This window comes from Camelus ferus, chromosome 7, assembly GCF_009834535.1.
Source record: "Camelus ferus isolate YT-003-E chromosome 7, BCGSAC_Cfer_1.0, whole genome shotgun sequence".
Taxonomy (NCBI): domain Eukaryota; kingdom Metazoa; phylum Chordata; class Mammalia; order Artiodactyla; family Camelidae; genus Camelus; species Camelus ferus.
The window spans coordinates 35,062,115-35,085,661 of record NC_045702.1 but is presented as its reverse complement, the minus strand read 5'-3'; the positions used below and the strand labels follow the sequence as shown (position 1 = coordinate 35,085,661).

Genomic DNA, 23,547 nt, shown 5'->3' with positions numbered 1-23,547 from the left:
ACATATAAATATATAATTATATTTTTTAGATATATAGAGAGAGAGCGAGAGAGAGCAATCGTGATTAGGTTTAGTTCAGTTTTGCTTCATTTTAGTTTCTATTTCACCATGGGGATAATATTATAGGCTGGGTTTGAAGTTCCCAAAAATATATCTTTCTTCTCTCTATCCTTCCTGTCTCAGCTCACCACTGCTTGTAGATTTTTATCTCAATATCACAATGATTGATGAATATTGTTACATATCACTGTGTGTCTATGTTTTCTTGTTCTTCTTTATATCTGATACTAATTTGATTGTTTCCTATGGTAAACCCACTGTGACGTCAGTTTACCAGGCCTGTCTCCAGGTCCCTGGCTACAAATGCAGGCATATGATCCCTGATAAATGAATAAAAGAACCTCATCATCCTCACTGATTCAATCAGTCTTTGCTATGATTTATCAGTTAAAAATCAGAATACACAACCTCTCTAGCCCAAAGTATTTAAGTTCGTGTGATATAAATATGAGACCACTGACAGCCGTCTGGTCGGCTAAGAGAAGACAGACTGTCTGAGAGATAGAGATGTAGAGTGAGCGAGTGAGAGAGAGAGAGAGCAGGCAAGTGAGCCCTGGACACCATTTGACACCATTGAGCCCTGACAACATTTGAGACCCTGGACACAGTAAACAAAAAAAGATCAATAAATTTAGAGCTTCAAAGTCTGTACAAAGCCATATGGCCCAGATCTCTCTAAACCCAGCTGTGCCCTAGGAATTCCCAACCATGAGAGTAAATTTTTTTCTTAAGTTATTTAGGACTGGATTTCTGTCACTTGCTATCAAAGGGTTTAGAATGATACTGGTTATGATTTTTTGTTTTATTTCTAAACTTTTAATTGAAGTATAGAACATATATACAGAAACAAACATCATAAATATTCAATTTGTTAGGTTTTTACTAGGTAAACACTGCCAGTAACCCGCAACCATATCAAGAAACAGAATACTCTTAACATCTCCCAAACCCCCATGTATCCCTTCTAGTTGTGCCCTTTCTAAGAGTAACTATAATGCCATTTTTCACTTTTTCAACATTTTATTATGAAAATTTTCAAACATACAAAGACTTTGAAAAACCTTTACCGTGGACACTTACATAATCACTACACAGATTCCGTAATTTAAAATTTTACTATAGTTGCTTTATCACGTATCTAGCCATCTGCATATCTCTCTATCCATCTTGCTTTTTTGATGCATCCAAGGAAAGCTGCTGACATCACTATGCTACCTTAAAGTTCTTCATCGTGCATAGCTTTAAATAGAAACCGTATCTTCTTTTTAGGAAAAATTTACATAAAATGAAAGGTACAATCAATCCCAGTCAATTCTTGAACTCTCTCAGAAGAAAACATGCTTAGGTTTTGTTTTGTTTTGTTTCATAGTATTTGAAGGGATTATCTAAACAATTTTTTTTTTAGTAATTCAATAATTTATTCCTCTAAAACAGTGTGTAAAAGTATATAGCTCTCATTCACAAGGTATATATGAATGACATTTAAAATGGAGAACTTTTAGTATTTTTTTCTTTTTATCAAAGTCTTTCAGTGCACTATACCAGTGCTATACTGTAGTTTTTTAAAATGAACTTCACATATTTTTGTATGCTTTCAAATTGTTTGCTATTTATAAAAAGCTCACTGTAAAATGCTTGGAGGAAAAAAAGGAAACAAAAGAAATTCAGAACTACCCAGGAAGGTACAGCTTTTACATTTAAAAAAGGTTCTGAAATAAACATACAGGCATGCTGGACAAACCCACCCCTCTTCCTTCCCCATTTCCCCTCTTTAGTTCAAATCATGGTAAGAGTTCTAATTTCTGCAGACCTTCCAAAATAAAAATTTTTTTAAAATCAAATAAAATTAAAAACAAGAAGCCAGAGGGGTGATATGTCTGCTGCTTTTGGCTAAAGCACATCTAAGCACTCAATGACACCATTTCAAGTAATAATCACACTTTTTTCCTCGTTTAATAATCCAGGAAATGTCAAGGCTATTTATATTAATTATTAATCATATTTAATTGTGTTAGATGTTGACTAAGTTGACCTGCACCTTCCTATTTTTACTGAATAGTTCTCTATAGAAAAATTATCTCTGGGTGATCAATAATAAAGCCACAGCTGAGACCCAACGTGCTTAGTGATCAGCCTTCTTTCTATTCATGGCGCTACCTGCTGTCGATACCAGTTCACTCCAAAGATGACTAGTAAAGCAGTAGGCCTTTTGAGAAATTAATACAGTCTGTAGCCCTTGGTATTGTTACCCTAAAAGGTAAAGACCCCAGTTCTGCTCATACCCAAAAGACAGGTTTATATTCCGGAGACAGTGCATTGTGTAGCAAAAGATTTTAAACTATTTATTTAGAAAAGGACAAGCACACCTCCAAGAACGGGAGGCGGGCTGATCCAAGGGAGGAAAGGAGGAGGTTTTTGTCTCCCCTTTCTCTTAGAGGCGGTCTCTTGATTGATTGACGGCTCTTGTCCCTAGAGTGCTTAGTCATGTGTGGCTCCTTTGCGCATGTCCTTGCCCGCGGTGTATACAGAAAAACCCTTATGGAGAGGGGGGACCCTAAACCACAATATTAATTACAATACAACGAACACTGGGTTGTGTCCGGTTAAGCCCTTTCTGCTACTGCGCAGTCGTGGTTGTCGGGTTCGAACCGGTTTCTTGCTGGCGCTCATTTACAAAAAGTAAAGGCAGTTTATGCTGGAGGTGGGCATAATGCTACCTTCCAGACCATCCTCCCTCCCTTCCACCTATCTGCCTGGTGCCCCAATTATCTAACTACCTAACAGTGTAATACTTGGAAAGGAGTCAGAAAAATCAGTACTTTATACATGAATCAGCCTTTTATTTATTGGGTTAATAATCAAGTTCAAATTATTTAAGTGAGTGTTATTCTCACCTAAGCTTTTATTCTCACTTCAAATTTCTAATAGGTGCAATATATTTATAACAGGAATGTTTTGATAATAAGATGTGTTGATAAAGCAGCATGCTTTTGAATGAGGAAATAATCTATTTCACTTCTGTCATCAGTAAGAAGTACATCAGATGTTAAATGCTAGAACGAATACTTACATCCGGTGCTCTGTTGCTATCCTTGATGGAGACACCCCTGAAAGTTAGGGATGCTGTGCTTTCATTCTCTAATATACCTGGCAAGATTCTTAGAGTATGGAATCTGGGTACCACTTCCCGATGGTATTGTAGCATTGAGTATACTCAGTGGAATCTATTGTACCTTAGAATCCATGTGCAGGTCACTTTGCCTTTCCAGCCACTTCTCTGATTCCCATTTCACTTTCTGCCTCCAACCAAGGTGGTTACTTGAGTCTCTAACTTTGACTCTCTTCAGGCCCCATGATGCTTGTTTGTTATGTACTGCAGAATATGAGTGTTTATGCTTGTATTCTTATTTTGCTTGTATACAGTCCTCAATTGTACTTAATGGGACCATGTTTAGTACACAGGGCTAAAGTGATATTTCACCAACAAACCTGAGTATCAAGAAGTACAGATTTCATGTGAGGGTTAAATTATAAAATCTGCTCATAATCAAAATTGCCAGAACAATTCAAAGTTATGAAAAAAGATTGCCAATGAACTGGCTCCAAAACCAGCAAATTTTATCATATTGCTTTTGAATTAACTCATCCATTCATTTAGTCAGCCACTCAATTTAATTTATTCAATCAGCAAACTTTATTAAGCAACTTTTATGTGTTCAGCACTGTTCAGAGCACTGAGGGTACAAAAGTGAAAATGATACAATGACTTTGCAATTACTATCCGAGGTAAGGAGTCTTATTCTCTGGTCATAACCAGATTGGTGGGGAAATCTACTGGGCAAAGCAAAACAATTAAAAACAAACAGCAACAGAAAAAAGATTATCTTCATGTCTTTCATTCTTTTACTCAATTGCAAAAGAGTTTTTTAAGCACCAACTAAGTGCCAGGAAGTTTAAGTCTAGATTTAAGAATCAACAAATGCTACCCATTTTTGGATACCATACTAAGTAACTCTCTTTTTTGTTCATAATTTAGATTTTGTAAAGCTTTCCTACTGGAAAAAAATCGGCTATCCAAAGGACATGAGTTTGCAGGAGCCATCTTGGCATTTAGTTGCTCATTGCAACATAATTAATTTGCATTCTAGTTTTATATATCAGTGTCCTTAGCTTAGAAAATGTGAATTTATCACAGATATATGGGGCCATTTGGAGATCTCTGAGCCTGAAAGACTGAGATTAGTGTACACTCAGGGGTTTTTATCACTCAGAAATTTATGGAAAATCCTTTCCATTGGTCAGATTGACGAAATGTTCACATATACATTAAGTGTAATGTCTTGAAGGGAAAGCCATCTCAACTGAGAAATAAAACTGTAGTATCTCTATAAATATCCTCAAGGAAGCATTTTTGAACCATTCCACACCTGAGTTATTTTTAAAGTGTTAGGCATAGTTCACTTATCCCATGAATACCATTTAACATTATTTGAATTAACACTCACCCTTTCAGATCTTGTAGCTACTAGCATTTAACTACCTTGTTGATTGGTTAATTCATCTTCCACTAATGTTTCCAGCATGCAGGCTTGACAGACTAATACCCGACTTGTAAATGGATTATTTGGTGTTTTAAAGTCAAAAGGGATCTGACATAGCATGACCTATAACTAAATAAACAATTTAAAAGCCATATGCCAACTCACTGTGCTATTTTGTTGATTTTTAGTTAGTGCTCAGTGACAGGTAAAAGGATTTTTTTTTTTTAAGTAGCCACTTCTACCACACCGAGGAATGATGTGGTGTGAATAATTTAGAAAATATTTTAGAGTAAAGGAGACCATAGATTCAATCACTGCCAGCCCCTGTCTGTCTCTGTACATCTCCTTTGGCTTCCTACACTGCACAGTTATTCTGAGGGTTAGGCATAATGTTTATAAACATCTATAGTGATTAGTAAATAATTATAAATAATAATAAAATTATGATTCCAAACAATTATCATTGTCATTTTCAGCAAAGCAGCTTCTGAAATCTTTTTCAGGAAAAGCACCATTTATCTGGTATTTGGGGCAGATCCAGGTTTTATAGGACTTGAATCTTATACAATTGTAGGTTTTTCTTTAAAAAAATTCACAATTACAAAAAACAAAATTAGGTACAGGGCCTTAGAAGAGGCCATGCTAACTAAGGAGCCCCAAAGCTTAAGCTTTATTAACTTCACAGTAAATAAACCTCTAACGAAAGCAGATGAGGGTTTATAATCTGGAAAATCCGTACCATAACAGTAATTAATAGTTTCCACCCCTTGGGAGTGAAACAGAACTGCAGTTCAATGATGCTCATCTCTCCAGGGATGTCCATGCTCTTTCTCACATGTCTTCACTTAAATTTTGAAAATGACATCAGAGCAGAGCCCACTGGACACCTGAAGTCCCACTGATCCACATGAAGATATGCCTGCATATACAGTTTGAGACTTTAGTGACAAACATTCACCAAGAAAGTCTGGAGAGAAATCAGAGGGGGATATTAATGAGAATTATGAGTTTAGATCTGGACTTGCATTCTGATGGGTGGAACAATTTAAAGTGTCAGTGGAACAATTTCAAATGTCATTTCAATTCAATTTAACAAACGTTATTTACTTTGCACCAAATAAACTGAACCAACGAGATATGAGGAAACGTCACAGAAAAAGTGAGTTTGGCCATCTAAAGATGATTCGAATCCATCTAATTACTTTCCCCTTGCTATACCCACTGCCAAAATCGGCTTTCCTCTCCTCCTGAAGAAATTGCTGTAACAGCCCCATGTTGTCTCTTAAATGCATCATAATAGAAGATCCTTCTTTTTTCTCTACACTACTACCTACAGCTTAAAATTGTGAGATACAGGCACATTGAAATGACAATAAGTCAGTATATTTAAAAAAACAAAGGAAGCAATGTCATGAGCTGGAGTGGCTACCCTGTTTACAAGATTGCGAAGTTGAGGTTCGGATGCCCGTGTCCCTTCAACTCACATGTGGCAGAGACACAAGTTAAATCCAAATTTCTGCATATCCCTCTGTTTCCAGAGCACATGCTTTTTCTACTCTCCAATTCAGTTCTCTGTCCTTCCTCATTATTTATCTGCTTCTCTCTCACCCAATAAGTATAAACTGCTAGAATTTAAAAAATTTTATTGCACAAGTATTTAGAAAATTATCATCTTTGTTAAGATTTTTTTAGAGATATGTGTTCAAGAACCTGATTCTCTAAACTGATTTTCTAATGTGAGAACAATCTCATTGTTTAAAGTCATGTTATAAAAATTAAGATCCTTATATTGAAATTAAGGAAGTAAATTATCTGTGAACTCTTGTTTGAGTTACCTTTCTTTAGAAAAAAGTTGACTCATTAAAAAATTTTAAGAAAATTATTTGATCAATGTAATATGCATATGTTTTCACATGTGACTTTTGACGCACATGACATCTTGGTAGGAAATCTAGTTTACCAGACAATTGTTAAAGTTATAGTTAGGGTTCTAAGCTAATAGTTTTTCATGAGGAAGTGAATCAGACTTCACTATTATGCTATTCACTATTCACTTAGATTCATGAAATCAAGCCCTTGGTTTTTACTTTAGCTGCAGCCTTCTCTCTCTCGCTCTCTCTCTCTTTTTTTTTTTTTTTTTTTTTCCTTTTCTCTCAGTCATTGCTTTGGCTGATATTTTAATTCTACACAGGGGAAGGATCTTAATTTTTACTTGACTGATGGGAAAGAAAATTCTTACTAGAAGTAGGAAAAAATGTGATGTTCTTGAAAAAATGTTTCATGTCTATTTCCCAGTAGAAATCATTGAGGGGAAAAAAAGGGAAGATGTGCAAATGAAGAGAAAAATCTGTTATCTGGAATATTTTATTAAATTTTTAAGACTACAGGAGAAACTCAGAATGACCTTTGGTGCTGTGCATGCCCAATAGCTACAAAGAAGAGGCACTTTACAGTGGAAAATCTGGATCTGAGGTCTCTCTGAAAACAAAACTCGTAAGGAGCAGGCACACAGGCAAGTGGAAAAAGAGAAGAGAGGCAGCATGGTACTGTCATCGAAGCAGACGCCATAAATCATTTTCTTTGCTTTGGTAACTGTCTGGCTGGAAATCTTACTCTTTTTTTTCCCCCTCCACAGAGTGTTAGAGAAAAGAAAAATAGGTAATGGGTGAAATTATGTAAAGTGATATCACTAAATTTTGCAGTAGCCTTTTGTGAGGAAGTATAAAATCCTCACAGAAAAAAATGTCTAATTAACCCTCTGAGCATAGTTATGGGCCAAGGAGCTCACAAAATCAGCAAGTACAGTTGAAGTGACATAAATAGACACTGTGTTTTACTAAGAACTCAGATGCCGTCATGCACATCTCAACTCACTGATCCAGCCACTAGAGTTCACTGGCAGATGCCAGTGCAAGAGTGATGGCTCAGACAATGGAGATGGAAATGGTTTCTGGCATTTTTTGTTTGTTTGTTTGTTTGTTTTTTAGCATGGCTCATGCGCGGAAAGACCCAGTCTTACTAATTTTACTAAATTATCTGCTTATTCTAGCAGTGTAGCTTTTTATTCTGAATCAACATGTAATATAGTGAAAGCTCATTGTTTTCCATTTCAATGGTTTGTATTTTGTAAATAATTTTGAAAGAGGTTGTACAGAGTTTCCTTTAGAGTATCTATAAAGAAAAACTTAGCAAGGAAATTAATATCAAACGCAGCTTGCTAGGGGGCTTTCCTTAAAAACGTCACAGATGGCTATTTTTGCTTGTATATTCTTAATGTCAAAAGAGGTCTACATCATTTTAACTCATCTTGAAAAAGTGTGTTTGTGTTTATATAACCACAAAGCCACAATGTGTGTAGTTATGAATGTGTGGCTCTGTGAGAACAGAGGTCATTCTCCCATATCCCCAGGACACCCTAGATATGTTTCTTTGAGGCACTGAACACGCTGGTCAGGCCCACAAGGGCAGGAACATTGCCCGGGCACTCTGATTGGGTTAGTTAGTTTCATGTTGTTGTTGTTATTATTATTTAGAAACAGCACATAATAAAGGAAGAAAGAACACAGGACTAAATGAAGAAAGAAAAATGTCCTGCATCTAATAGAGAATATGTGACTTTTAAAAATAAGTCTTGACAATCAGTAAAACTTTGTCCCTTCATGGCTCTTAAAGTATGAATTTTCCCCAGCCTGTTCTGCACTCATATACATGCATGTGCATGAATACATGCATGTTTGAATACACTCACACACACACAAACACACACTTCACTGTCTCACTGATTTACTGTTATCCAGAGAGGATAGGTGCTTATGATTTTCTTTGATTCCACTCAAACTTACTTGTTTACTTTTTGTATCGATTGTTACATCTCCTCCTTGCCATAATGTTGACATTTGTGCAGCACGGGCAAAAACAGAGCAGATGAGTAGGCTTGACTTCAATTTTCTGGTGATTAACTTTCCTCTGTGCAATCTGAGTGGATGTAGACTTTGTTCACTATCCAGAGAATTGCAGGATGTTAAAATTGTCACCTTTGTTTAGCTTTTAGCTCATCTATCTTTTACTTTTTGGTAATTAATGAAATAAGCTGGTATCATCATTAATAATACCATCAACTTACAGAGGCTTCTTGAAATCAAAGTACCTGGGAACTTGTGGCTGAGAATAAGATCACACAAGTAGTGGGATCTGAAACTTCCCATCTCGTTCTCTCCAAAGCCTGAAGGTCTTCTTTGTGGTCCCTCTAGTAGACCTCGGAAAGTTCAGAATTCTAAATGGTATTTTGGATACATTCTTCCATCATAATTCCTGGCACCTCTGGACCTTTGCTGTTCCCATACTACATTTGGGTCAGTCCTGACCCTCTCTGGGCCCTTCCTGGGGCAGCAGTGTTCAGCCTCTCTAGCCCTCAACCACCACAGATTTCTAGCCTCAGGCCATCTTGCCTCCTCCTCTCTTGGGCTTTCTCTTCTCTTCTCTCCTTTCTTTCCTCTATCTTTCCTAAACGCTGGCTCCTCACTAAGCAGCACTGTTTGCCTATTGCCATTTTCACTTTGGCTGCCAAACAACCAAGCCACCTTCTTCCAAGTGATTTATCAAGACATTTTCCTTTGAAAAACGACAGTTCTTTCCCCATAAGACAAATTCCATGTCCAACTCCTAAAATGGTAAATTTTCACCCTAAATGTTTAAAAAGATTTAACTCTAAAATGAAATACAAATGTATAGTAAGGTCCACTTTGAGGAGAGGATTTATGGTTTTACCCCCAAAGTCCAACTTCTTACCCCCTCCATCATCAGTTATTGAATAAACTCAGAAATCATATACATGAAACTACTTCACATTCTCTCTCTCCATCTACATATACCTTCTCATTTATTTCTAAGTCAGAATAATAAATATTGCAATATGTTTAACAGAGTACAGCATAGATACTGACTACTCAGAATGGAACCAACAACTGGTAGGAATAGATTCTGGCTATAAACCAACTTTGGGCAACCTGTACTGGTATGTGATGACATAATATGTCTTCCTTTTAGTCAGCTTTTAAAGCTTTCTTCCTGTTTGTTCCACACATCTTTATAAATTAAAATGGTCCCTAAATACCTTCCTGTTTCCATTTTCAAAGAGATGATTCTCTTTTATATTTTCTTACCTGAGTGTGAGTGTGTCAGTGTGTGTGTGTGTGTGTGTGTGTGTGTGTGTGTGTGTGTGTGTATCCAATTGTAAAAGAAAAAGGAGATCTGGGCAGCAAAGTTGTAAAAACAGATTTTATTCAGGGCTATTGCAATAGGGGGAAAGAGACCTTAGTATAGAACTGGGCTCAAATATGAACACAGCATGAGCAATGAGCAAGTGGGAGTTTATAGCCAAGGAGCAGGGAGGAGGTGAGTGAATGAAAAACTACCAAGAGGAAACCTGAGGGGTAAGGAGGGACTCTGGCTAAACCTACCTACCAGCCCAGGGTGATCAGACATCACCTGGGGGATGCTGGAGAATGAAGAATTTGATCAGATACTGGGTTTGATCAGCTATCGAGGGTAGAGGGTTCTGGTTAAACTGACTTAGCAGGGTTCTTACTAAGCATGGATTTTGTAAGGAAGTGCACCGATGAGCCTAGGGGAAGTTTCAGGAGCTTGACTAAAGTTTGGTCAAGCAAAGAATCTTTGTCACCATATCACTCTAGATATATCCTTAATCGTTCCCAATACTAATAGATTCTTTGAGTCTTTAAGATTTATTTGTATTATCTTCAGATTAAGAGTATTATCTTGACCTATGCAATACATGGTTATTCTTGGTCTATTTAAATATTAATTTTTAATTATTTAAATTAATAGTTAATTATCATTCAATATTTTCTGTTATCATTGACACATACATTTAGTAAAAAGAAAAAAACAAAAAGTCTCAGACTATAAGTGTGTTTACAGTGCAAAGAAAGTTACCTGGAAGGCTATATTCCAAAGAAGATGCAGCAATATGTACTCCTACAAAGAAGGTTTGAGAGTGCCTCTTAAGAGAACTTTTCCCAATGTATAATTAATGTTTGTAATCTTATGAAAATAAACAGGATGTGATTGATATTACTTGCCTTTTTCAATATGAATGACAGTATATATTACATATGATTAAAAATATGCATATTTCTATTTTGTATACTCTGTCCTTCATATGTAAGTAATATGTGAATAATTACTGCTATAAAAATAAAATGCTACAGATAAAGCATATATCCCCTAGACCACCAACCTCAATCCTATTATTTTCATTACAATATGCACATATACACATACACATAAAACATAATACTATTTGTAAGTGAAGGTAAATATATTTCCATATGCTTAAGGATAATGTTAATATCTTTTTCTTAATATTGTGTTAATTTATTTTGCTCATTTTTTTCCTATAGGATTTTCGTACTTTTCTGTTATATTAAAATTGTGTATTATGGATACTAACCTATTTCTATGATATCTGTTGTAAATATGTTTTGCAAAGTTGTACCTTTTCAAGTTTATCTCTAGGCATGTGATTATTTTTGTTTCCAATGCAAAGATTTTAAAATTATCTTAATTTAGTCAAATATTTTGATTTTTTGTTTGTCCATCTGGATTTTAGGTCATAGTTAGAAGCCTTTCCCAGTTCCAGGCTTAGAGGAATTCACCTACATTTTCTACAGGACGTACATGGTTACATTTAGATCTGTGACCTATTTAGAGGATATTATGGGATATGTTGTGATAGGGAATTTAACCTGCTCTTTTTCCAAGTGGCTATTCTGTTGTCTTAGTACCACTTATTAAAACATCTATCTTTTTCTTTATGACCAGAAATGTCTTCTTTATCATTTACTAAATTTGCATATATATATATATATATATATATATATATATATATATACATGCATTTGGGACACTATGGACTCTCTATTGATTTCACTGGTCTGTCTATTCATGTATCAGTACCACACTGTATTATTTATAGAGGTTTTAAACGCTTTAATATCTAGCAAGTCTAGTCTTCCTCTGCCCTTCCGCATCACTTTTTTCCCATTGTTTTCTAGATATTCTTATGTGTTTTTTCTTTCCATGTAATCTTCACCTTCAATTTCTTTAAAAAGTGCTATTTCTATTGAGATTGTATAAAATGCGTAAGTTAAATTGGGGAGAACTGATCTCTTTATGACATAGAGTCGTATTATCCAACAACGAAGGGATATTTTTCCATGTGTTCAAGTCTACTTTTATGCCTTTCATAAGTGCTTTAAATTTTTCCTTATAGATTTTGATGACTTCTTATTAAAGTTGTTCCAAACTATTTTATCCTTTTTGGTGATATTATAAGTGATACCTTTGCTATAACTATCTATCTATCTATCTATCTATCTATCTATCTATCTATCTATCTATCTATGCATATGTACATATATACACACACATATTTTATTGTTGCTGTTTGTTTATATTTTATTTCTGGTGCAAAGTAGTAGATTTCCCATTAAAAACAGGCCTTTAATTCCTAAAATAAATTTAACATTGTCATAATGTATTTTTTTCTTGCTGTGATAATATATATAATTTTTAAAATCAGTATTTATGAATGATGTTGGCTTATTAATTTTTTTGTATGTGTGCTAGCATGATCTCATTTTATTTTACTCAAAAAAAGAGTTTCTAAATTTCCCTTCATTTTCTGTTCTCTGGAACTACTTGTGTAGTGTTGCAATCATCTGGTTTCAGTGAAGTAGCAGAATCACCCTCTGAATCTACTTGGGCCTGATGATTTTTTTGTAGGTAGCTCTTTAATAAAATTTTCTTCAGTGGAAATTGGTCTGTTTGAACCTTCTATCTCTAATGGGGTGGATTTTGACTAACAGCATATCTTCCTTTGAAATTATCCATTTTATCTATAATTTTCAATTTCACTGCAGACAGATCTGCAAAGTAGTGTCATAATTTATTTAATTTCTTGTGTTTTCAAAATTATGTCAACCATGTATATTTTTGACTTCTCACTTTTTTAATTGATTTAGTTAGATACATGGCTTGCCTATTTTATATTTTTTCTAAAAATAAATAAAGATGTTCAGTTATTTATTATACTTATTTGTTTATATTTCCTACTTTATGAATTCCTACTTTCTTCTAGAAAGATAAAAATTTCTGAAGAAAAGAAACTACTGCCAACAAAACTCAAGGGTATTACCTCACTCTGGATGAAACACTCATAAGCATTTACTCTTCTTTCACATTCTAAGGTTTTTGGGAGTTGGTGCCTATGAAAGGACATATTAGATTAAAGTGAATAAATTTTGCCAGTTTGGCAAAAAACATTCACATATCAGCAATTTCATATGCTTAACCTTGGATGATAAAAATCTCCTTGGGACATATGCTCCACCTGCCTCAAAAAGCAGCTTTCACACATTGTTGTAAGAGTTGCCCTGTTAGTCTTGCTGTTAGATATCTTTGTTCTGTGAGTCAGAGAAGAAAGAAAAAGAAAGAGAAGGAGAGTGTTCACTTAGATTTTTTTTCCCTGAAAACTTTTTTTTTAATCTGCAAATGGGGTACATCAAGGAAAAAATTATGGTTGTACTTTGAAGATTATTTTCTCATTCTAGGTCCATATACCTTAATGCAAAGTCCTCCACTATCGAAGACAGTATCTATCTTTTCATACTGGATTTTTATGATATTTATTTTATAATATTTTAGCAAGTTGAGAGAGGCTGCATCTAGTCTATGTCTCCTTGCCCCAGAAAACTGAAATTGGTGTCACCTGTAAGAAAAAGAGAAGCTTGTCACTACAATTAGTTTAGCAGTTGCATTTCTAGACCTGGCTGGTATTCACAGGAAAAAAAAAAACACATATGGAATTTTATAGAAAAAGAAAAATTTCCCCCAAATAGCTCTGGGAACTGGCATGATAAAGTTGGCTGCTTACATTGTTCAAAGAAACTAGGAAGGCCTCCATCTTCCTTTGCTGTATAATACTTTTTTTTTTTTTTTTATGCTTCATGCAATTGCAACCAGGAATTTGGAAGCAAACTCCCTTCTGTTGGAAGCATAATCCATACTGAGGTCATCGCAGATTTTCAGAAAGTCATTAGACAACTATCTTAGCATAAACTATAATTTTTATCTGTAGTACATCCATCACTGTGTTAGGAGAAAGGTGGCCTTTTGTAGAAATCCAGTAATGTGGCATTTACTTATTTCTTATGCCACGTCAAGTTTCTGAATTCTCTTAGTATTAGTACATATTGATATATAATTTATAGGTATTGGGAATTAAGTTTATATGCATTAAATTCAAACTAACAAACATCCTTCATAGAAAATTTGTGGAGAGCATATAAAGAAGTCCATGAAATACAGAAGCAAATATGTCTTGTGAATTTTATTTTACCCTAAACTAGTATCAATCTAGAAATATGTTTTATAGTACATTCATATAATTATACTTTACAGCTATTTCACTTTTGGCCAGTGTTGAGGTAATGAAGATTTTTTTTTTTTTTCGCTTTTTATGGGTCCAGAGACCCATTGTCAAAATGGAATTGACTCTCTTAAATGAAGAGTTCTTTTAAAATGAAATAACAGAAAAGTGTAGAAATTTGGAACACAAGAAACAAACTCATAAAGTCCCATTTTATTTAGAAAGCTCTACATTTTATTTTCAATGTCTCTTTCTTTCCGCTAAATAAAAGGAAATAATTTACAATAGTCAATTTAATGTAGTGTTCTAAATGGCCAAGTGTCACAGACAATACTCTACATCATAAACAAAAGTGCACAGTAATTGTCCTTGGAATTTGGAAGTGAAATGCATCATAACAAAGCAAAATTCATTATTCTTTCCACAGGCTTGATAATGTTAATGTGTCTCAATCGTGTTTAAACCATAAGTAAAGTATAATTCTGCTGGGTTGACTTCCTTATGCTTGACTAAATGATTCAGGAAATAAAGCAGCTTGAACTTGATTAAGCAGTTTGTTTGAATTATACAATGTAATAATTAGGATGATATATATATTTTTAAAATTTCAACTAAAAGTTTTTCCCATGATAGAAGAATTACTCTTAGTATAAAACAAAAGTAAAATGAGCAAAATGAAAGTAAAAATAATAAAGGAAGAAGGAAAAAAAAGGATATTAATACCAGATACAGCACAGAATGTTTTCCAGATTATCACACATACGTATTTTCCCTTTTCACCTTTTTGAGAAGGTACATCATTCCAATCTTTTTTATAGTCAAAACTGCCACTAACATTATGTAATGTATCCTTTGTTTTGTTGTCCCAGGTAATTTTTCATGTTTCCCAGTTTTCAAATTTAGTAAGTCTACTCTAAAGGAAAAACAAAATAACTAAATACAGTCATATTAACACTACATATGGAAGAAAGTACTTGGAGGTTATTGCACCACGGCATGGAACATGGCAAATTCCCCACTGCCTTGAGAGGATGAAGTCCTTGCCAGTAAACTTCAAATAATGTGAACAATGTTTGAGAAAGTTGGTCATTAAGGTTTTCTATAGACAGTGTATGAACTCTCACCCACTTAGAGCCACTGAAGTGACAATGTAAGAGTTGGTAAAAATAACCATCAATGAAACATATTCATCATCAACTGTGCTTCGAAGCACTGGCTTGATGATACATTGAAAAGACCTTCATCATCTGGTGGAAAGGTTTCATTGAGGCCTCATTTCTCCATAATAATTTGGTCCAGAGTTACTGGTACAGTCTAGCCCTCTGCCTTCAATTGCCTCTCTTTCTGTGTGCTTTCTCCTCCAGTGGAGAAGAGGAGACTCTGACACAGGTCACAGGGATTACAGAGGGAAGACTTTATAGGGTGATAGGAATTCCACTGATTTTAGAAATGCAGCAATAATTAAAATGTGGAAGACGATTTCTCTTTTAAATGTATATTGATATTTTTTAAACATATTTTCCTCTGAGGCCACTAGGAATTATATTACATTGTATCACAGGTATTACATTTTATAAAAATGTTAAGTTTTGTTTTAATTTTTGTGTTAGATAGTAAATTGAAACAGACACTATTACTCACTGAGTGTGATAACCAGCTCCCTCTGAAAGGGGCTCATTAGGTAAGTTAACATTCTGTGTAACCCACAGAATGAGCTTTATAGGTATCCCTCTGTGAACCAATTATACCTTCTCTATTATAAAATATGTGACTATGGAACTTGATGACTGAGTTGAATTTATCATAAATTGTATTCCACATTCAGTTGGCCTCAGGCAAACTAGGTGATTTCAATTTCTGTTTTATTCCTCTCTTATACTAATGTGAGGATAATGGTACTTCATATGGATGTTGTGAGGTTTAGTTAAAATTTATGTAGAGTTTTCTATCCAGGGCTATAAAGTCATGCATGGGAGTCTTGTTTGTTTATGTTGCTGATATGTTGTCCAAGTAGTTAAAGAAGATTAGGACATTATATTTCACACAGGACACTGTGGTTTTAGGGAAAATATTTTTGAACCTGAAGTTGGAAGTCTTGGAATTGAATCCTCATGATTTTATGAGTTAAGCCATGGAAACTACTTGAGCAAGTTTTGAAACCTACTTGGAACCTTGATTTTTCTTTTGTAAAGTTGATAAATTTTAACATTAACTTCACATGGTTTCTGTAAATCACAAACACGGCAGCATTTATAAAAAAGAAAAATTACTTTGAGTGGCTATTACGATGTTAAAACACCTAAGGGCTCTCAGAGGTGAGGAATATGAAAGTCCAACCCAAGAGAGAATTAAGAGATGAGTCATCAGGGATGCATCTATATACTCTCAAAGGAATTCAATCTATGGTCTATAAAAATTAATGAACAGAAGCCTTTATTAAATAAAGTCAGGAGACCAGAATGGGGAGCTCTTGTGCCCTGCAATGACATCAGAACCCACCTGGAAGAAGAAAGAGTCCTTTTGTTCCCTACGAAAAGTCATGGACTCTGTTTACTACAGCCCCTCCATAAAAGCACTTTCCTTGTTTTACTGTGCAAGGACTTTCGAGTGGCTCACCATGGTAGCCAACCTCCTCAGTGCAATTCTCTAATGATCTAGAATAAACCCATCTTTGCTGGAGAAATAACTGGCAGTCTGTCTGTTTTAGATCAGATCAATAATCTGATTAATCAGAAAATGAGAAGGGTTAAGAATGTAGGCTAGTGTCAGAACCACAGAAATTGCCTAGATCCTTGCAACTCAAAGAACAATCCATGAATCAGTAGCATCAGCAATAATTGGGAGCTTGTCAGAAATGCAGACTCTTGGGCCCCATCCCAGATATACGGAATCAGAATCTGCAAGTTAACAAGATGCCTGCTGAAATGAATAGGAACCAAATACCTGTAGGAGTACTGGTCCAATTAGGCTTGGTACTGTTTTAGTATTTTATTCTCCCTTCTCCTATCCTTAGAACTTCCTATTCATAAATTTCCCCAAGCACAGACCCATTTATGAACCCCTGTAACTAGTGACCAGTATATCGAGATAAGTAAGTCAGTTTAAGGATTTAGGTCTTTATGAAAACAAGGATCTCAAATAAGACTTACACCTGGTCCTATTGCCTGTTGGGTTTTTTTGTTTGGTTTTGTTTTATATTCTTATACAGGAAGACCAGCCACCTTGGTTGCTTCCTTACAACTACTCAAAAAAATATTTAAGAGTCTCAGGAAGCACTAGAGATTCCTGCAAGATCAGAGCATATTTTCAGGACATAAGAAACATAAAATGCAGATTCCAAGGCTCCAAACCCTCAAAGGTTGATTTTTCCAGAAATCTGCATTTTTAACAATGGACTGCTCTTTGTTCATTTACAGATAAGTTCACTACATCTGGTATTATTCAACTCTGTAATGATGCCTATCTAGGAATTAGCTGAATAGACTAACCAATGAACACCATCTTTTATTCTCTTACTAGAAATTCACCTCACAGTGTGTATGCATTAGAGACTAATGTTCAGGGAAATGTTGTCCATTGAGGTCCATGAACCACCTGCATTAGAAATACCTGGTATACGTGTCAAAATTTCAGATTACTTGGCCATATCCAACACGCCAGGATCACTGGATGGATTTGGCATTGCTTCTGTTTTCCCAGGAATGTCTAAGGCACAACCATGTCTGGAAGCCACCTTTCTAGGTCATTCATTCTTAACCCTACTTGCATATTAGAATCACTTGAGGACATCTTCAAACATATTTCTACTGTGCTTGAAGCCCAGTGCTCCTGATTTATTTGGTCTGGAGAGTGGAGATTGGCAGCCATCAGTATTAAATGTCCTACAGCGATTCTAACCAGTTTTGTGGCTAATATAGCTTGCAAGTGGTGATCACAAAGTGAGTCTCCCTACATGAAAATATTCAGGTCAACATTGGTGCTCTGCCATTCTGAGTAACAGCACTTTCTACTCCTTAAACCTTTTTCTGATGTTCACCTAATACTTCCCTCTCTGCTCACTGAAAGCTAAATAGATTCTATCGTTGTAATTGCAGACCAGTGAAGAAATGTCCATCTTCAACATCAAAGGAGAACTATTCCCAGATACATTCTCACATGTCTTGCTTTTGGCTTCATTATCTTTAGCCACTGTTCCTTGCCTTCACAGGATTGTTACTGTATATCATTTTGGAGAAATGGAGCATATTCCAAGTGGAGGAAATGGTGCAGGAAGTGTAGTCTTCAGCAAAATGTCATAAGTGACTTCTTTTAATGCATGAAGCAGGTCATGAATAATAGTAAGAAGACATGAGATTCTTATTCTATTTCCTTCCAAGCTGTGTTAGCAATCATATCATGTAGCTTCTTTATCAAAAGAAAACAGGCAGAATTATCATTGTAATTACAACAAATGCATTTTGATGGATAGCTATCATATTAAAGAAGTTGGGTCTAAATCACAAAGATTATAAGTAAGACCCCTACTAGAGGTACACATAAGAAGGAACGCTGTAGTTTATCCCTTTGTAAAGTGAAAAAGGAAATTGGCTTCTATTTTTTAAAATACATTAAAAAATTTTAGTGTAGTGTGCTGGTTTATGAAAAAAAAAAAGATATGCTTTACTTATCCACAATAATTTTACATTATGTATTAGCAAAAAAAGATCTTAGAAATACTCTAGCACTCATTTACTTGTTTACATGTGAGAATAAGAAGAATACCATTAGAGATTCTATGACCTTTTTCACACTGGAGTTAGAGGCAGATTCAAAACAAAAAGTCAAGTGTCCTGACTTCTAGCCAGTGTTCTTTCCTCCCCAACACCTCACATTGTCTTTGAAAGGATAAATGGAATTAAGTATAGGAATTTGAACATTTAGATTCATGCCATGAAATCAGGTTTTTTAAAGGTGTGATTGATATTTAAGGTTCAAAAGATCACTAATGCATGAGCATTTAAATATCTAAATTGAATGTAATAATACATTTTACTGAAGATTTTAAATAGCTTGGGCTTTTAATGTTAATAGTTTTCAAACATCTCCTAATAGGTAGGGCAATTAATGCAGAATGAATACTTAGCACCGTCATTTAAATAACATGAAAGTTAAATGTGCTTCTTATTTTTTTTTCTTTTCCTTTATTCTGAGACATTGTCTAAGTGGCAGTTTGCATCTGATAATTTTCCCTATTCACTTGTTGCTTTTGTAGTGCAGTTTGTAAATAAAGCAGAATTTGAAACAAAATTTAACTTTAAAAATTAAAAATCTATGGTCAACAGTCTCCTGCAAGGCTGACTGGAAGGCAAGGGAATAGATACAGGCTTGGCAAATTATCTATGCTTTCCTCTCCTCATTCCCTAATTTGTAAAATGGGACTTACAACTAATCCTTTTTTAAGAGATAATTTGGTTGAAGTTTCAATATTTACATTTTAAAGACCCCAAGCAAATTGTCAAGGGCAACATTTGTAGTTAATTGCTTTTCAGATGTTTTTTGAAGAACGAAAAAAAAAGGCAGCATCTTGACTAGTCTGGGTAGAGTCGGATTAAAATGTTATTAATGCAAAATAATTATATTGGAGTAAGCTTTTTGGATTCCATATGAAATTTTATCAACAATAATCGTTTAAATAAGTAAGACCTTGTTCAAAATAAAGATAACCCGTTTAAGGAAAGGTAAACTGCTTTCTCAAGAAAGTTAGACGTGTACGATAAGAATAAGAGAACTGACGGTCTGATTCAGAATATTTACTAGATGCAAAAGGTTGGGAAATACGGATGTACATGGACCAGATGTCATAAAAGTAGGCCAGGACTCAAAAAGAAGGCAGTGTACTTAGAAATATAATAGTCCAGAGCCAATTCATTATCCAGTGAAAAGAAATAAAAACAATTACCTCACTGATCTTAGTACTAATTGTTCTGCCTTTGCACATTTGTAGATTTAACATTTTTCCCCATAATTTGTGAGAGGCACATTTAGCTAGTGAGTAAATCTAGCTAGCTGCCTGCCTGGCAACCAAAATGTCACATGTCTTTTTTGTTCCATATGCATTATTTCATGAGCTACAATGCTTAGATAGTGATTTCAAAACAAAACAAATTTTAAAATACTTTATTTTTTGAAAAGCACACTAATAAATAATACAACTGACATTGATGCTGAGAGTAAATAAAAACCAAGAGTTTGAAGAAACTCTTAGAGAGTGGGTAAATCAAGGGATGGAGAGCTTCACGGGGGAGGCAGTGCTGAGGGCACGGCAGCAGAGGTGCACCACGTGCCAGTGGACACTGCCTGGTGTGTCGCCTGCATGGTCACAGCGTGGCACAAGTGGATGGCAAGCTGGTGGATGTAGAGGAAGTCATGCTGTGCCCAGGGCGAGCAGCTTGGTCAGGGTCTTCTGCATGAAGCTGAGGAGGAGCAGGGCGCTGGGAGAGGTGAACTTAGAGTTCCTCGTGTACGTGATGTATGTTGGCTAGAGGACCAGGCATCCTTCTGGTGCCACAGACTCTTATGAGGACCCGGAGGGCCAGCACTCGCAGTCTCCCTTCACCCCTGCTCTGCAGGACAACTGTCCCCTTGGGCAGCATGCAGCACTGTGGCCACCGACTGAATGGCTGAGCTCAGGTAAGCCTGGAGGTCCAGAGGGAGCTACCTAGCCCCCAACACTGACTGCTGGATGGACAGCTGCAGCACCTGGCTGCTGTCCTTGGAGGCTTCTCCAAACGGCACCTTCTGGGGGCAGCTGAAGAGGTCTCTGATGCAATAGGTGACTGGAGCAATGAACACAACACTGCCCGTGACCTGGAATTTGCTGGCCTCAGCACCCTCCTGGTCTCCCTGGGTGGTGGCACGGATGGCTTGGAACACCTGCACAAACCTGTGGCACAACTCTGGAGTAAGGTGCTGCTTTGACTGCTGCCTCCTTCCATCTCTTGACCACAGTGAGGGTCACAGAGGCAGCACCCCTCTTCTTCACTCTGGGGACCTTGTCCTCGTCCTCCTCATCTTCCTCTTCCTCACTTGCCTCTTCCCACATGTTTGGCAAGGAGTGGCACTGATCCTCTTCACCCTCAGAGCTGTCCGAGTGGCTAAAGTTCAGGAGGCTTTGGTGGTTCTCCTGCAGGACCTTGTAGAACTTAAGTTCTTTGTCCTTCAGCCGGGAGAGCTGGTCCTTGTGCTCAGAGGCATGGCCTTGACGCCAGCTGCCTGGGGGCTCCCGTCTGGCTAACACGCTTCCCTGCAGCTCTGTGCTTTTTCTGTCTCTAGTTTCATTATCAATTTGTTTGTTCTTTTGTTGTTGTTTACTTATCTATTGCTTACTTATTTATTAGTGATTAAACAATGAAGGCTTTTGGCCCATTTGTGTTTTTCTGTTGGCAGTAGTTGGTGTAAGGAGATGTAAAAAAATCAGAATTACAGACTTCAGCTTTACCTCAATTCCCAGCACAGTTTTCATAGTAAATGGAACATAATTGCATATTTAAAAAAAATAGTTTTCATAGTGAACAGTATATGATCAGGTATATGTTTAATTAATGCTTAATACATAAATACTATGTGGATTTTAAAATGCTGTACCTACTCACAGTTATTTTATAATATTTTATTATTTCAGCAAAGCAACATACTGCAGTTCCACAGAGCAGTATTCCAGCTTTCTTCACTGAAGAGTTTTCTGGCAGTTAAGGTAGAGTGACTTTTTTTTTCCTACTACGTCATATCCCATTTCTGATAAATCAACTTCCCAAATTATCAAACGTAGGAATTATGGACACTGTTTCTAGTCAGGTGATACAAAAATTGAGAAAATATAGAAAAATTAAAAGGAATGAAAGACACAGAAGAGTCATAAGCAACTTTTTTGATATCCTGATGTAATTCTTTTCACTCCTTTTTAGAAAAATGATGTAATTAGCCGTCCTCTTTTTTGGACATGATTGTTTTCAGTTTCTAGAGGCTTACTTTCTGAGCAGCAAATTCTCTTTTAATTTTTAAAAAATGTTTGAAGGAGATCCTTCTAAATATACCATAAACCCCTTTATCTTCTTGAACAGAAAATAGAAATTGTTGTTTTACCTTTTGTTGCGAAGTCTGTATCATCGCCATGAATGAATTACTACCCTGCAGCAATGCCCTCAGTAGTTATTGAGATGTGTAGACTTGCTCACCTTTTGCACAAGGGGGCAATCTGTTTCCAAGGATGTTTATGTGGATGTGTTTGAGTTTTAACACTGAAATATCTATATCTTCCCATCGATTTCTTCTGAAATATATCATTTTGTTCACTCCAACATACATTAAAATAGTACTCATTTCTGGTGCTCTGGCTAGTAGGGCTCTGGGATCATTATCCATAAACTGATATTCCCAATCTCTAAAATCTTTTTATATACAGGAAAAATAGAGCTTCTTACCTAGTACTGCCTGGCTTAATAAGTACATAATGGGTTAGTGGTTTCTGTCTATGCACAAATGCATCACTTACATCTTCAGATTATGCAGGTCATTATTCTTCTTGGTGCCAAACTTAATCAGATAACCTGAGCTTTGCTTTTTAGAGATGAAATATTACATTAGCTATAGGACATTAACAAGAAAAACAATGCAACTGTAGACTGAAATGCCTCTGATAACTTGATTTTCAAATGTATTGTGCTAATACTGCCAAGCAGATGTTACAGCTCTGTGGCTGTTCTATATGAGCTGCTGGAGGAAAGACTGAGGATTCTTTTTAAATCAACAAAACATATGACAGTTATGATAAGGAGAGAATATCGATTCCAGTAACTTTTAAATGATGCTTCCTTTGGCAATGGCTGTTTTGGAGTATCTCTTAGGGAGATTTTCTTTCTTCTAAGTTAAAACCAAAGATGATTCTTTCTCATCCAACAATGAGCTGGGTATGATTTTTATTCTTTGAAAAACTCCAGGGGCAGGGATATGAAGGTTTGAGCATTTCACAAATAATCACACATATTTGGTAAAATCCATTCTCACTTAGTTTAGTGTTAAGAGGGAAAGTATTGTTCTGGGTACATCTAATGACCTTCCCACTGTAGACAAGGGTGACTACTCTATGTGCAAAATATAATTGGATCAAAGGATTCAGACTCTTGAACTCCCTGATTATGACCTGTTTCACAGATCCTAAGTCTCTAGCTGTTTCTTCAAGAAAGTGTCAGCTTTTCTCAGTTAGGTGGCTGATGGTGTGAAATCACTCCATGCATATCTTGTTTTTTTTTTTAGTTTGTTTACTTTTTCTTATTGTTGTTCTTTTTAAATACTTTCGCCCTGCGACTTCACAAAAGACATTTAAAATTTTCTATGACACTGATTTCATAGTAATGGTAGTAACTGACCTTCTTTATATGTTATTTATTTTTCAAGTACTTACTAATGATTAGCTGTATGATAACTGATCAGAGATAGTAAAGAATTCAAGACAATTTC

The 23,547-nt window shown here is 35.7% G+C and overlaps 1 long non-coding RNA gene and 1 pseudogene across 1 annotated transcript in view; one reads left to right on the top strand and one right to left on the bottom strand.

The window, feature by feature from the left end:
• The window catches only part of LOC116664884, a 668,708-nt gene extending 658,928 nt beyond the window's left edge, over nucleotides 1-9,780 (top strand). Inside the window, exon 19 of the long non-coding RNA XR_004321387.1 lies at nucleotides 6,982-9,780. This is a non-coding gene — a long non-coding RNA (uncharacterized LOC116664884). The remainder of the gene's footprint in view (nucleotides 1-6,981) is intronic.
• Nucleotides 9,781-20,249: 10,469 nt separating this feature from the next.
• Nucleotides 20,250-23,547, bottom strand: part of LOC102504203 — a 28,447-nt pseudogene continuing 25,149 nt past the window's right edge.